Below are 10,730 nucleotides of genomic sequence, written 5' to 3' on the forward strand. Positions count from 1 at the left end.
AGGGATGTAGAAGAATGGGTAAGCAATTATTTGACTTGCCAAAGAGTAAAGGCAGAGCACCAGAGACCCAGTGGACTTTTACGACCCCTGGAGATTCCCGAATGGAAATGGGAACAGATAGCCATGGATTTTGTTGTCGGTTTACCAAGGATGAAAGCCAACCATGATGCCATATGGGTGATTATAGACCGACTGACAAAGTCAGCTCATTTCATTCCTATCAATGAGAGATACACAGTCGATAGACTGGTGGACATTTACCTTAAGGAAATAGTGACGCGACATGGAATCCCAGCGTCCATTGTCTCAGACCGAGACCCCAGGTTCAACTCCAGATTTTGGAGGAGCTTTCAAGAATGTGCGGAGACCAAGTTAAATATGAGTACCGCTTATCATCCCCAGACGGATGGGCAGAGTGAAAGGACCATCCAGACACTAGAGGAAGTTGGGATGATCACTTACCGTTGATCGAGTTTTCTTATAACAATAGCTTTCATGCTAGCATCGGAATGCCGCTTTATGAGGCCCTGTACGGAAGAAGGTGTCGATCTCCCTTATACTGGGATGAAGTAGGAGAGCGGAGATGCTCGGACCCGAAGTGGTCCAAAGGACCAAAGACATAGTGGATCTCATCAGAGGACGGCTGGTAGCAGCCCAAGACAGACAGAAGAAATATGCAGACCTAGCCCGAAAGGACAAGGAGTATGGAGTAGGGGACTTAGTACTACTAAAAGTATCCCCTTGGAAAGGGTTAATGAGGTTCGGAAAGAAAGGAAAACTAAGCCCAAGATACATTGGACCTTTTGAGATACTAAGACGGATTGGGAAGTTGGCTTACGAGCTAGCCTTACCCCCGAACCTACAACAAGTTCATAATGTGTTCCATGTGTCAATGCTAAGGAAGTATCATCGGGATGCCAGACACATAGTGGAGTACGAGCATGTGGATATGCAACCAGATCTGACTTACGTGGAGAAACCAGTAAAGATTATGGATAAGAAGGAGCATGTGCTTCGGAACAAAGTAATCAAGCTAGTCAGAGTGCTATGGCAGAATCATAATGTGGAAGAATTAACTTGGGAACTAGAGAGCGCAATGCTAGAAAAGTACCCCCATTTGTTTTCTATTTGATTCCGGGACGGAATCCTTTTAAGGAGGGGAGACTGTAATAACCCCAAAATTTTGAACTTTTTTGTAACCCTTATAAATAGTGTTTTTGCTGATATTTCTGAATAAGAAAACTTTTCATGCCACACTATATAGGGGTTCTTTTATTGTTATTCTAAGATCTTATTAGCACTCTATATGATATATAAGTGTATGTAAAGATCGTCAGAATCCAAATTCAAACACTTTGATTTTTTCCCAAATATCCACCAGATACCGAAAGAATTGAGTATAAGGTAACATGATAAAAAGGATTTAAATTCAAGGATTTTAAGAGAGGATCATAAAAGGAATATAATGTATTGAGAAAGGTTAAGGGAACCCAAGTAATATGATCCCGGGTATGATCCCTCAAACGATAAACGAGAACGAAAGTTAAGCGAACCGAATAACAGATCAGCGGTTATTAGGAAAGCAATTAAGAGTTAATCAAGGAGGTTAGGGATGATGATGTCATCAAACCAACAAGAAGAGGACAAGTGTGGGAGAGTGACATCACATGATGACCTAAGCATGACATAAGGGAAGGAGGTGTGGTTGATTAATAACCACACAATTTTTCATGGTTAAAAAGGTAATTAATCAAAACAAAACAAATCCACCAAGTCAACCAACAATTCATTTTCACCAAAAACACAAAGCTATTTCACCTTCTTCATCAAAAGCTCTCGGCTTCTTTTCTTTTTCAAAGAAAGAAAATTCAAAATCCTAGTTCCAAGCTTTGTTAATTAGCAAGGTAATTATCTAAGACTCCTTATGCATAGATATAGCTATCCTATAAGTTTGAGCTTCTAATTCATTCACAATCTCTTCCTAAAAATCATGGAAGAAGATGGTGAATAGTGTTTTTCAAGAACTAAAATTTTTGTTCTTGAGTTTTTGTTTAGATTAAGCTTGGATAAGGACTTTTAAGGGTGATTCCAAGCTAATTACTTGATTCTCCACTCTCCAAGGAAGGTATAACCCCTCCAAACCCTAACTTTACTTGAGTATTAGGTTTATTTTTGTTGTTATAGTTCATGAGAGGCTTGATTGTTGTGTATGTAGAGGTTAGTTGGCTTTGTGATGTTTTGGAGTTGTAATTCTTGGAGTATTGATTAATGAACTTAAGTATAGTTTAAATTCATGTTTGAGAATAGTATAAATTGATAATTTTGAGTTTTTGGGGCTGTTATGGTGAAGTATGGATGGAGTTTGGTTGGGATGTTGATTGTGAGTTGATTGTGGGTTGGTTTGGAGTAGAATAAAACTGGTAATCGCATAAACATAGTTGTCGTAATGCCCAATTTACTTTAGACTATTTTTGCTCTCAACATTAGGACCCGAGAACTCCCTGTTAGATTTTGACCATTGCCATGATTAGATAGTTCATGTTACGATCTTCGTTTTGATATGTGGTTCGTTTGAATCCGATGTACGATTTAGGAGAAACGACCATTTTAAGTAACGGCATTTCGCGAACGAACCATTACCCCTCGCCTTACTTTGAAATATAGGTTAAAGACCTTAAAGGACTAATTGGAGTATGAATCATTTATGTAAAGTGTATTAGGCAGTTGGTAAGGCACTCACGAAAGAATCGCCTTAAAATCCTTAATGGTTAATTTATTAAAAATGGTGGAGCCGAGGGTACTCGAGCGATTTAAGGGAATCGTTGAGCGCAAAGCGAGTGTTAGAGTCTAATTGGTTAAAGTATAGATTCATAAGCGACTTTGGTTTAATTCCAACTTATATGTTGTTTATAGGTTACCAGACTCGTCCCAAGCCATTTGTCACCCTCAGTTGCTCAGGCAAGTTTTCTACCCGTTATACTGTTGTTGTGATGTATACATATGTATATGCATTATCTTGTGATAGATGCATGATGGTTAATTAGCAAATTCTTGCGATATATTGGAGCATGTGATATGGTTTATATGCATGTCTGTTTCGTAATCTTGATATTTATCTGTTGATTCAAATGCTTATTAGTTGCATAATACCTATGCTAGAGATAAGCAGTAGTTGCGTATACCCTGAGTGTAGGGGACCCAAAGGTGAACCTTTTCTAAAACCGGGAGTCGATGTTCCCGAGTATATTATATATATATATATATTTATATATATATTGATATAGTTTTCAAAACTATTAATCGAATAAGGTTTATTCGATAACTTTATTTTATTTAATGAATATTACTTGAATATTCATTCGAGGACTTATGACTCAGTTTATATTATTTAATGAATATTACTTGAATATTCATTCGAGGACTTATGACGCAGTTTATATTATTTAATGAATATTAATTGAATATTAATTCGAGGACTTATGACGCAGTTTATATTATTTAATGAATATTACTTGAATATTCATTCGAGGACTTATGACTCAGTTTATATTATTTAATAAATATTACTTGAATATTCATTCGAGGACTTATGACGCCGTTTATATTATTTAATGAATATTACTTGAATATTTATTCGAGGACTTATGACTCAGTTTATATTATTTAATGAATATTATTTGAATATTCATTTGAGGACCTATGACTCTGATTATTTACTAAATAATATTCTTTATTTTACTAAAGAATAATGTTTCGATAATCAAACATATTTTCGATTATTCAAATAAAGATTGTACTTTCGCATAAGTATATCTTTGGTTATTTATTATTCATTTCAAGTATGAGTTTTAAAACTTTTACTTCAATTATTTTTGTAAGGATTATCCTTATGGGAATATTACTTAAATGATAATGTTAAGATATTTTCTAATATATCGGGACTGATTTACTTTATTAAATCAGCATTACTCCAAACACTCTTTAAAGTGTTTTCGAGTCTTCAAATTGATTTTTAAAAGTTAGAGCGGATCCCAAAACTCATTTTTATATTTAAGATCTTCCTTTTAAAAGGGATTTAAATACTCGCTCAAAACCGGAAGGATCCGGCTCTGTGGTGTATTTTATATTCGCAACAAGGTTGATGTTTTGGTAAATGAATTGATACCCAACGTTCGGGAAGTAAGTCCATCTATCGAGTCGGCATAAGCAACATGGGCTCAGTGGGCGTCCATAAAAGTGTAAGTGGCTCAGTGGGAGTCCATCAAATGCGTAAGTGGCTGAGTGGCAGTCCAGCATAAGGTCCTATTGCGACCAGGGTGATGACCAGTGGGGAATTCGTCCATCTACTAGTAGAAAAGGTTACTTATTGGTATCTTTGCATGATCAACAAGATATCGGGTTTATGCCACAATTCTTTTCCTTTCCAAAAATTCATTGGATGTTACGAACTCTGTTCATACTTTACATGACAGAGATTTTCAGGAAATGTATAAAGAGATATATATGTGGATATATATATTGGGACTTAATGAAGTATCTCATAACTTCATTTCATTCAATAATATTTCAAAGATTTAATCTATTCAAATCTTGTCTGGTAGTCTCATCTATGTGATGAACTGTTGAAAGCTCATTATACTTTGAACAGTGGTAGTTCAAGTAGCTTTATAAATGATATAAGTATAGTGAAGTATTTGGTAACTTCATCCCTTGTTTTTGCTTATATCCAGTAAGTAATTATCTTACACTTGATAAAGGATTTTAGTAAGTTATCCATTTAGATACTTGCATTATCGTTTACACTATATATTATCTTGCGAGCTGTAATGCTCACTCTTGCTTTATTTCTTCATCACACAACAAAAGTTAGGAAAGATGGCCATACTCAAGCAGACCCAGCGCAAGAGCATGGGAAGCGCCCCGCGCCTTCCCGTTGAGATCATAGCTGCTATAGCTGCAGAGGTAGATCTATCGGTAGATCAGACCTTCTACTTTTGGGAATCAATTATGTATAATTATAACTTGTGGCAGATTATGGCAATTAATTGTAAACTTATCAAGTAATCATTTTGGATTGTAATAACTTTTAAATTGTGGATTCAAAGACTTGTACTTATTTCAATTTCATCTCTGAGACTATAACGGGTTATGGTGTGTGTTAGTGTGGGGTCACAGCATGAGGTTATTTATTATTAATTCAGTTAAGTGATATTGTGGAAAGAAAGATCGTGACGACCCGGATCCCCGACCCCGGATCTGGGGGTGTTACATAAAGTCACTTCCAAAGTCCTTGACTATCTTTGCACGTTTACTCCTTCTAGGTTCCTCTACTTCGTTAGGAGTAAAGCTACTACCAGGATCCACCCCCATATTTATCATCTTTCCACATGATCAGGAATAGAACTCGATGTGTCAGTGGGATCATCCTCAGAAATGTTAGGGATTCATGCAATAAAACATAACGGAAAACAAAAATTTTGAATCCCTACCGCAGGATCTATGTATAATGACTGGATAATTATGGAGAATAGGATCATATACCTTATATAAAGCTTTCCTTCTGATTGAAATGGAAGTTCTGATCTTGATGAATCACATCAGCCCTCCTTAGGAAGATCTGCTCTCCAAGGTATCCACACGAACGTCCGATCGTCCAACGACCACTGGAGCCGGTACTAGACGATTTGGTTGCCTCTTCTTCTCTCTCTTTCTCTCTAGCCTCTCTAAGATGTAGAGTTGCTAGGGTTTTTCTCAAAAATGTAATGTCACTTATCACCCTAAAAATATACATCTTAATGTATATATGGAGGAGAGTATTAAGGGCTAACCCTAAACCTAATGGGCTTCTGAAAAATGACCCATTTTGATTTCGGGTTTTATTATTATTAAATTTGAATTCTAATATATATACAATTAATCAAGTCTCACTTAATTAACTTAATAATTAAATTTGAATTAATAAAATATTTAAATTCATAATTTAAATAACACTCCGTTGTAAATGTTTTTTGTGTGTGACCCTTTAGGTTATTATTACGTTGGAAATAATTTTACTTTCTAATAATAAAATTATAAACAATGAGTGGCATCTAGTTATACATCATTGCTCCCCAAGTAATAATAATTGGTGATTCAATTAAACCTTTCGAGAATAATGTACAATATAACATAATCCCTTTAGCCTTATATTATAGATCAAACTCGAGGCATGCATTGTGTCATCCTCTGTTAACGTTTAATGCTTGTTTCGTTGATCAATGAGTAAACTATTAAACAAATCAGTATTTGAGCACGACCATGCATTTTATAGTCTTACTCAATCAAAAGGCCAATAATATCACTCCTTTAATACAGGAGGGCTAAATCCCATCTAGATCATTCATATTTCTCATACGATTCATAATATACCCAATGTCTACTTTTATATTACCCGGTCAAGGATAACTTTCAATAGTATCAAAGTATATTAATTCTCGTATAGAAATATAATAATTTCAGGTCTAAGGACCAATACGTCATTATCACTGTGAGATTAACTTATGACACTTTAAACATGTAGTATCTCACAACGGGTCAATCTAGAACCATGTATCTAATACGTGTGCATGTGTTTTGACTTTAGTATCACCATACCAATGATCAATGAAATGTGATCATCAGTCAACAAACACACTAGTCTCAATGTATTTATTATCGTCCCTTAACAATAATACTTGACTAGGGACCTTTAGGAATATCAATATTATTCTCATAATCTCATTTCTAAGTCACGTACTTAGAGATATAGATTTAAATATCATATTCCAAGGACATTTATTAATCTAACATTTTATCGCTGAAAATAAAGATATAATAAATTACTAAAGAATAATCCATAGAATCATTATTAATAATCCAAATGTCTCATAACATAAAAATAATAGTGTTGTCTCTAGGGTACACACACTAACAAGAACTACCCAAAGGTATACCAGTCTTCATAGGGAATACTTCCTCAAAGAAAGTTGCATCACGCAACTCATCTATCGTATTCGCCACAATACCATTTATGTCAGATTTTAATACTAAAAATCTCATAACAGTTATGGTTTCAAGATAGCCTAGAAAGATACAATCAACAATTTTCAGACCCAGTTTGTTTCTCTTGTGTTCAGGGACAAGCACCTTAGCAAGGCACCCCCACACACGAAGATATCTCAAACTTGTCCTACGCTTTCTCCATAATTCATATGATGTCTTGTCCATATGTTTCAGAGGGACTCTATTTAGAATATGGCAAGCCGTATTTAGAGCCTCTCCCCACATGTACTTAGGCAACCCAGAATTAATTAGCATACTGTTAATTATGTCTTTAAAAGTCTATTCTTTCGCTCTGCCACCCCATTAGACTCAGGTGTGTATGATGGAGTAACCTCATGAACTATTCCATTGTTTGTGCAAAATTCATTAAACAAGGTACTTGTATACTCACCACCTCTATTAGATCTCAAACGTTTAAGTACTTTGCCAGTTTGTGTTTCAACTTCATTTTTATACATAATGAATTTATCTAGTACTTCATCCTTATGTTTAAGCAAATAAACATAACAATATCTACTATAATCATCTATAAAGGTAATGAAATATCTATAGTGATCATTAGTCAACACACCACCAAATTCACATATGTCTGAGTGCACTAAATCTAACAAGTCTGAATCCCTAACAACATTATGAAAAGGTTTCCTTGTTTGTTTAGCAGTTACACATACTTGACACTTAGATTTCTTATCAATGACGTACTTTGGAATCAAATCTAAATTCATCATATTCTTTAGAGCACCAAAATTTAAATTACCAAGTCGTAAGTGCCACAAATCAGGTGATTCTACATAATTAACAGAAGGTGCAACACTATCATTTATAAAACCACCCAAAATGGGTTCAACATTTATTAAAAACAAACCATTAGACAAGTAACCCTTGCCAAAGAATGTACCAGTAAGAGTAATAACTATTTTATTACACTTCAAAGAAAGTTTAAAGCCGTTTTTAACTAAACAACTTCCACTTATAATATTTCTACAAATAGTGGGAACATGATGCACTCTAGTGAGAGATAGAATCCACCCAGAAGTAAACTTCAGTTCCACGTTTCCTATTCCAAACACGTGTACAACACTAGCATTGCCCATCGTCACTGTCACTCCATGACTCTGTTGATAAAATACAAACAAGCTAATATCAGCACAAATATGTACATTAGCTCCAGTATCAATCAACCTCTCATGTGATAGATAAGTGGAAAGTAGTACAGGGTTGTAAGTAACATACCCGTAATCGGTTCTAGAGGCAACAACCTCACCAATAACCATGTTAGCTACTGACCCACTCGTGGTTCCAAGTCCCATCACAGTATTTTCTTGAGCTACCACTCCAGCTTTCTTACTTGGACAGTCCTTGCTCCAGTGACCAACATGTCCACAAGACCAACATGGTTTGTTCACATTTGGTTTCTTAGCCTTGTCCTTGTCAAGTTTAATGTTAGCCTTCTTAGTGACTACCTTTCTTTTCAATCATACAGTCACTACACTCACGTTCGAGCTCCCATGTTCCACAGGAAAAATATATCCCTGTTTGGACTTATGTTGTTCCTGTACAGAGATTTCCAATATTAAGTTAGTCCAAGTGATCTCTCCTTTCTGTCTTTTTAGGGAAAGAGCAAACTATTCCCAAGACTTAGGGAGCTTTTCAATCACATACATTACTCGAAACTTCTCAGGAAAGATCATACCGGACTCACCCAAAGCATGAACCAACATCTCAAACTCATGAACCTGTTCAGTCATGGATTTTCCATCCACCAGCTTGAAATCAAGAAACCTAGCCACATAATACTTCTCAAGTCCTTGAGAATCAGTATTATGGGTTTGGTCCAACTTATCCCATAAGATCTTAGCAGTATAGGTGTTTGCAATATGTTGTGAACTTGATGATAAATTAAACAAAACACCTTAGTAGATTTAACTTAGTGAATTTTGTAGCACTCGATGGATAATCAAATATAGTCCCGACGGATGATTTAATATAGTCCCGACATGTTATTCCTAATGAACTAACAATGAGATTTACAGAAGGGGGGTTGAATGTAAATCTCAAAACTTTTTCAAGTTTTGAGCAGTTTCAAAGGCTGTGTGTTTAAGATAAACAAGTGTATGAATTGCTTTAAGCTAATACAGACAGATATATATTCAAACACTAATGTAAAGAACACAACAGACCTTAAAAACTTTTCTGGTGGATTGTTGTTCCACCAGAGATGGTATTTCAGAAAATCTGTGATTCAAGAAGTTGATCACAGCTGCGTCCTAGTACAAACTAGATGATTTTTCTCTCAAGATTTTTCTAAACAGCTCTGGAAAAATTCTCATCTTATTACTAGCTGCTACTTGGTTTATATATTACCAAGTGTACAAGTGAAGACAAAGATAAAAATACAATAATAAAATAAGTTCTCCACTTGTTTCTTTTCCATTTTACTCCAGTGCATTGTTGACTATTGCCTCTTTATGCTAGAGTAGAACGGCTGCTTTTTCTGATGTTCCTGAAATAGGCTACCACATCTCAGTTGTCTCTGTCAACCCATGTGCCTCTGTTTGTAGGTACAACTACCACTTGTCAACTGCTATTTAACAGAACATCCGTTGAAGCCTTCATTCGTTGATGGCTTTATCCGTTGATGTGTTAGCAGTTGAAGCTCTATCCGTTGATGCACTCATCCGTTGAAGGATGTTATCTGTTGAAGCTTTAGAGACATCCGTTGAAGCTTTGTTCCTCATCCGTTGAAGGTCTTTAAGTTATCCGTTGACACCATTTCATTTATACAAAATTACAAGGCATGAAATATTTACAATTGGCCTTCCTATCTGCATATCCTCTAGTAGTCAACATGACTTATAATTTCCCTCAACATTTAAGAATTATATCTCAAATTCAGAGACTGAAATGTGCTACAACACTAGACTTATTTCTAAGTAAAGCTACACCATCAACGGATAGCCAAAATGGTCTTATCCGTTGAGGCTACAAACACTAGATTTCTACTTAAGTGTTTTGTTAAACATATCATCAAACTAATGCACATATATTCCTAACAATCTCCCCTATTTATGTCTATAAGAATTGTAGACATAAATTCAAGGTTAACTTGATGATAACAAAACACTTAACAAATATATGAACTGAAACTAAGTAGAAATTTTAAAAGTGCTGCAAAAGTGTATGTACTAGAAGGTAATTGAAGATTTACAGTATATCCAAGGGTGCTCCTCTAGCCTGAGCAAATCATCTTTTTCTTCTTTGTTCCCTGGTTTTCTTTCCTAGCCCTTTGTCATTTTCCTCAATTTGGAGTTGGAGTTGTCTGAAGAATTCAACTTCATCTTCATTACTGATATCCAACTTAGATTGCATTTCTTTGAGAGTTTCATTGCTGGCAATCTTGAGTTGGTCTTCAAGTCTGAAAAATCTTCTGACTCCTTTATCATCTCTGAATTCCATCAACCAATGAGGTGATTTGTGAATTGTAGTTCCCCTTTCTTGAATGAGTAAGGTTCTGGGCAAAGCATTGGGCTCCCTCCAAGTTTTCCTTATGTTGGCAATCTTGTTGAGAATTTCAGTCTTGGCAGTCCTGGTAAAGCCAGAATTCTTTTGTATGGCTGAAAAGACTCTGATCAAGGTAGAGTAGCCTTCAT

This window comes from Apium graveolens, chromosome 10 (assembly GCF_009905375.1).
Source record: "Apium graveolens cultivar Ventura chromosome 10, ASM990537v1, whole genome shotgun sequence".
In the NCBI taxonomy this organism is placed as follows: Eukaryota; Viridiplantae; Streptophyta; class Magnoliopsida; order Apiales; family Apiaceae; genus Apium; species Apium graveolens.